This window comes from Pinus tabuliformis, chromosome J (genome assembly GCF_031772625.1).
Source record: "Pinus tabuliformis cultivar Carrire ecotype Pingquan chromosome J, CPIR1, whole genome shotgun sequence".
Classification (NCBI taxonomy): Eukaryota; Viridiplantae; Streptophyta; class Pinopsida; order Pinales; family Pinaceae; genus Pinus; species Pinus tabuliformis.
This window is the reverse complement of record NC_142295.1, coordinates 341,278,000-341,284,134: the sequence shown is the minus strand read 5'-3', so window position 1 is coordinate 341,284,134 and position 6,135 is coordinate 341,278,000. Positions and strand designations below refer to the sequence as shown.

Sequence of the window (6,135 nt, the reverse complement as noted above, 5' to 3'; positions counted from 1 at the left end):
AAAATTACCAGAAATTTCCAACTGCATTCACGTGTATTGCTCAAAAGGCAAGCGCGAGTTTGAGTATCTCCGCAAAGAAAACGAACATCAAAATCTATTTGAAGTGAGATATTTTAATCTTTACATTCCGAATTGGTCACATTTTTGCATATACATGTCTATGTTTTAAAAAATATAGATGAATGCAAACATAACCAAATCTGTGAACGGAGAGCCCTCATTGTGTTAAATATGCATGGTTTTTTCGCTATAATATATGGCCTGGAAGTCTCATATATGTAACACAAACTCACGTAATAGACGATACCCTAACAACTATGTAGCAAAAATGGAAGCTTAAACTAATAACAGAATGAAATGCCATGAGCTTTAAAGCTATAATGACAATTCCCAGCAAACAGTCTTACGTTTCATAATCTTAATGCTCATGTCAGCTCTCATCGGCCTCCTTTTCTATCACTATCAATCTTTGATAGAGATACATTCTCCATCTTCTGAAGACGAGGCCAAGCTGTCATGGCTTAAATTGATGAGCTCTCTACGCTGTTGTACAATGGTGGTGTTGCTACGACAGGTGTACTGCCACTGCCGGCAATGGCAGCGTTATATTGCAAATCTTTAATGTAAGCAGGACGAGAAGCAGCAGGAATGATCTCTACATCACCAGTCAGCATTGCTACCACTCGAGACATCGATGGACGCATTGTAGGCACAGCTTGAGTGCAAAGAAGGGCTACTTCAATCACTCTGAGGACTTCTTCTTTTGAGCATGTTGATTCTATCTCAGGATCCATCAATTCCAGCGGCCTTTCTTTCTCATAAAGATGCCAGGTCTGCAAAGCCATGCGATATTGAGAAGTGGGCAGTTAGTAATGGCTAAATTAAAATTGCATGGATTACATATTAGAATTTGAAAGTGTACATACCCATTCGAGAAGATGAACCATTTTTTCTGGCAAACTTGTGTCTGTGTTGCTTCTGCCACTGACAAGTTCCAAAGCAACTACCCCAAAGTTGAACACATCTACCTTTGCTGTAAGATAACCCCGCATAGCATACTCCGGAGACAGATATCCACTTCAAACACGATTTGAATTAGATTATTTTATTAGTTGGCAAAAGTACATATAGATTCATAGTTATTTCCATGTGAACACAGAAAAGACATGACACTTTTGCATATTTGGAGTGAATTTGGATATCTAACAAAACATAATTTTAAACCATTAACACATTAAAATGAAATGAAATCATAATTTTCCAATTTCATATTATTATATATATAATTAATTAATCTATTTATCTATTTATAAAAGAATATTTGGTAAGAACAAAGACGAGGTCTCCGGTTATAATGATTGAGGTCAGAAATTAATCAAAAAGCATGTATCTGAAAACCTAAGGGGCGGTATAATATATATAATTTTAAACCATTAAGATTTAAATGAAATCATAATTTTAGAAAAAGGTTTTTATATTTTATTATAATACTAATTATATATCTTTTACAAGTTTGTTAGATATTTTAGATTTTTTTACTTTTCTATTTCACAGGAAATTGTTGGAATCACAAGTTTGAATTGTGAATTTTCTGAATCTCAATATCTGAAAAATTTCAAGGTGCCAACTACACATATATAGTCAAAAACACATTTAAACCATAAAATATCACCATTTAATTAAAAAATGTTTCCTTAAATTCCCACAAAAAAAACTCTAAAACTTTAGACAACACTTATATATATATATATATATATATATATATATAAATTTAATAATAAATTATTGAATTTATTTAGCTCAGGGCCACAAGACAATGTGTGTGTATATATATATATATATATATATATATATATATATAAAAATTGAATCTATTTAGCTCAAGGCCATGGGACAGTGTAAATGAAGTATTATGTGCAATGAGGTAGGTGGTTCAAATCTTACCTATTCACTTGTGCATACAGACAAGTGAACACTGAAGAGACATAAGTACGGGTAAAGGTTATAGTGGTAGTTGTTAGAATTTACCCAATGTTGTTCACATAACAACTGGACTAATTGCCTATTCCTCTAATATATATATATATATATATATATATATATATATATATGACAAGTACGCTATGGAGGTTATAGTGGTAATAGTTGGAATTCACCCAATGCTTATCAAGTAAGAAACTAAACTAATTGCCTATTTCTTTTTGTCCATGCCATTTTCTTTTAATTAAAATTATTTTTCAGTTTTACGTAAAAATAGACCCACATGAAAAATATCCCTCATTCAAACTGTAAAGCACCTTATTGCTGTGTGTTGGTGTACATGCACTTAGACTAGCTGTGTTGGTGTACATGCACCTAGATTAGCTCCAGTTAACTTATTGCTTGCATGTGGCACATGTACACATTAACATAAGATAAAGCACACTTAGCTTTAGTTAGTTTTAGTTATTGCATGTACAACTAAGCTTAACTTAGTTGCTTTGATGTATTTATTCTAAAACTAATATTGTAGAATCAATTTCATTCTTTTCACAATTCTTGCTCGCTTCATTCCTTCTCTTGCAAGCTTATTTATTGTTTTGCAGATCTAGATCTGTGTATCTCAAAAATCTTACATGGTATCAGAGCACAGGGATTTGTAATCAGTGCACAAGCAATTTTATTTACAGGTTCAGAAGATTGAAGCAACAACAAAGAATGGAGTCTAAATTGGAGTTTCCACAATCGGCAATTCTCACTCCATATAATTATTTCGAATGGAAGCCAAAGATTCAACTTCATCTCAGAAGTAGAGGCTTATTTCGAATAACCATGGGAACGGAAGTTGAACCAACATCGGCAATGGAGAAAACAAGATATTTCAATTGCATGGACGAGGCTTTCGGCATCCTATGTTTATCTATTTCTCCGGAACTGCTATTTCATGTTGAATCATGTTCAACTCCAAATGAAGTATGGAAAATTTTGGAAGAATTGTTTGGAAAACAGGATGGAATGCAAGGTCACATTCTCGAAAATGAGTTAAACTCATTAGATCCGAGAAACTTTGAGAACATTCAAGATTTTTTCACAAGGTATAAAGCCTTGTTGGTTCAGCTGAAAGGATGCGGGATCGACAAATCCAAGCAAAAAAATTAGTTGATTCTTTCCATTTTATCAAAACATGGTCCAGAGTATGCAATATTCGTCTCTACATTCCACACAGTCAGATCTGCAACTGGTGCAGATTGGAAGATGCCCTCACTGGATTCTTTTATTCAGTCTTTGATGCATGAGCAAGATAAGCTCATCAAAATGGGCACACTTAAAAATTCCAAAGCACATGCACTTACTGTGCATGCAAAAGGAAAGGCAAATTCCAAAGACCATCAGAAAGGAAAAGGGAAGAAGGATCCTGATCCAAGAAAGGGAGGACATCCCAAACCCCCTGATGGATCATCTGGCTCAAAGGAAAGGAAAGGAACGAAAGGGCAATCAATGTGCAATTATTTCCACCGTGGTTTTCATCCTGAATCTGCATGCATGAAGAAGACTATAGATCTTATGGCGCAGACACTCCAGCAACACAATCTTGGAGACCACATTCCTGAGAATGCTAAGAAGAAGTCTGGAGAAAAAGCACCAGATCCAAGAGGTAATGGGCATGCTTTGATTGCTCTTCATTCTGCACCACAAGAATGGATCATACCTGCTGAGGCAGAAAAACCAGCAGCAGAGGTTGAAGCTGTGGAGGATAAGAAGCCTGAAGATGAAGCTGCAAAGGCTCCCGAGGAGCCCAAAAGTGATGAAATACCTGTCAAGGAAGATGAGCCCAAGCTGGCTGAAGAGCCTCCTGTGGCCACGAAAATGGTGCCCGTTTTTCATCACCCTCCTCAAGATTCTCGTTACTCCATGGACTATGATCTCAAGGACTTGAACCCGCGATCTCTGGGAGCCATCAGTGGCGACAGGACGAGCACCTACGATCTTGTCGAGCAGATGCCATATCTGCATGTTCGAGTTATCAAGGCCCGCAATTTGGCTGCCAAGAACTTGAATGGAAGCTCGGATCCTTATGCGAGGATTACAATGGGGAACCACAGCATCCACACGCGAACAATTGCCAACAACCTGAATCCCGATTGGGATCAAGTGTTCGCAATTAGTAAAGAGAAGCTCAACTCACCCATGCTTGAGATTAGCCTGTGGGACGCAGACGTCGGGAAGAAGGACGATTTTCTGGGGATTGTGGCTTTCGATCTCCAAGAGGTGCCTACCAGAGTGCCTCCGGACAGCCCTTTGGCTCCGCAATGGTACCGACTGGCGGACATGCGAGGGGAAGGCAAAGTGCAAGGGGATGTCATGGTGGCTGTGTGTATGGGCACCTAGGTCGATGAGGCCTTCCCCGAGGCATGGCAGTCTGATACATGCGGGCTCCTGGTTCATACTCGTTCTAAGGTATACCTCTCGCCCAAGCTCTGGTATCTGCGAGTGAACGTGATCGAGGCACAGGACGTTCAACCAAAAGAAAAGAGCCGTTATGGAGAGCTCAGCATGAAGGCCGAGCTGGGCTCTCAGTCTTACATAACCAGAGTTTCCACGAACCGAAGCCACAGCCCATTCTGGAACGAAGATCTATTTTCGTCACCGCAGAGCCTTTCGAGGAGTATCTGGTGTTGACATTCGAAGATCGTGTAGGCCCAGAAAAGGAGGAAGCAATTGGGCATGCTCGAATTCTTCCCAACGCCATAGAGCGCCGCACGGATAACAGGCAGGTGAGCTCCCGCTGGGTCAATCTCGAAAAAAAAGAAGAGCAGGTAGAAAATGGCGGCGGTGGCGACAACAAATTCAAAGGCAGGCTTCATCTCCGCCTCTGCTTCGATGGGGGTTACCATGTTCTCGACGAGGCCGCGCAGCTCACTAACGATGTCCGGCCCACGGCCAAGCAGCTCTGGAAGCCGCCGATCGGTGTTCTTGAAGTGGGAATTCTCGGGGCCAAGAATCTGGTCCCCATTAAATCCAAAGATGGGCGCGGTGTTACAGACGGATACTGTGTTGCCAAATATGGGCAGAAGTGGATTCGAACTCGTACCGTGGTGGACAGCTATAGCCCGCAAATCAGCCGAGGCAATCGACATACTCAATCTCATGGTCTCCACGTATTTGCTCGCGCTCTGTCAGGCCGCGGATTTGCGACACCTGGAAGAAAACATGCTGAGCAGAAGTTTCACTTCCTGCGAGATCGTCCCGGGGTGAAGGACACGACTGCCTAGCCGTTGTCTTTTCTCTACTTTTGCATTATATTTTGAGGGGGGGTTTTCTTCCCACTGGGTTTTCCCTCTTTCCTCCTTTTTTATGCATTGTATATGGGTACCTAAAATGGCCGTGTTGCCGGGACTCATTCATTTTGCATCACACTCACCTAAGTTATGCTTAAGGGGGGGTGTTGGTGTACATGCACTTAGACTAGCTGTGTTGGTGTACATGCACCTAGATTAGCTTCAGTTAACTTATTGCTTGCATGTGGCACATGTACACATTAACATAAGATAAAGCACACTTAGCTTTAGTTAGCTTTAGTTATTGCATGTACAACTAAGCTTAACTTAGTTGCTTTTATGTATTTATTATAAAACTAATATTGTAGAATCAATTTCATTCTTTTCTCAATTCTTGCTCGCTTCCTTCCTTCTCTTGCAAGCTTGTTATTGTTTTGCAGATCTAGATTTGTGTATCTCAAAAATCTTACACTGTGGACACAAAAGTTACATCTTCTAACAGTTAACGGTGAACGTAATTTCTCATAGTGGTCAGCAAACCAAAATCAAAGCTTCCAGTTCAATCTTACATTGTTCTGGCAACTCTGATGCTGATGTGAGTTTTCTTGTCATCGAATAGCCTAGCCAACCCAAAATTTGCGATCTTAGGGTTCAAAGTGTTATTGGCTTTGATATCTCGATGAATTATCCGAGTACTTGCCTCCTCGTGAAGGTAAGTGAGTCCACGTGCAGTGCCAATACAAATATTGTATCGAGTAGGCCAATCCAGTTGTACATGAGGTTCCTTACTACCTGCAACATACAAGATGCCAGCGTATTTGTTGCTATGTGGTGAATGAGCAGAAAATGAAAATTTTCAATTCAGAGTAACTGATGC

General features: G+C 39.9%; 1 pseudogene across 1 annotated transcript in view; it reads right to left on the bottom strand.

Moving 5' to 3' along the window:
• Window positions 1-284: 284 nt before the first annotated feature.
• Window positions 285-6,135, bottom strand: part of LOC149227134 (putative LRR receptor-like serine/threonine-protein kinase At1g56130) — a 51,305-nt pseudogene continuing 45,454 nt past the window's right edge. The window contains exons 9-11 of the transcript XR_016248312.1: window positions 5,828-6,050; window positions 927-1,077; window positions 285-833 (exon numbers count right to left, since the gene is read on the bottom strand). The product of XR_016248312.1 is annotated as a putative LRR receptor-like serine/threonine-protein kinase At1g56130 (transcript). The remainder of the gene's footprint in view (window positions 834-926; window positions 1,078-5,827; window positions 6,051-6,135) is intronic.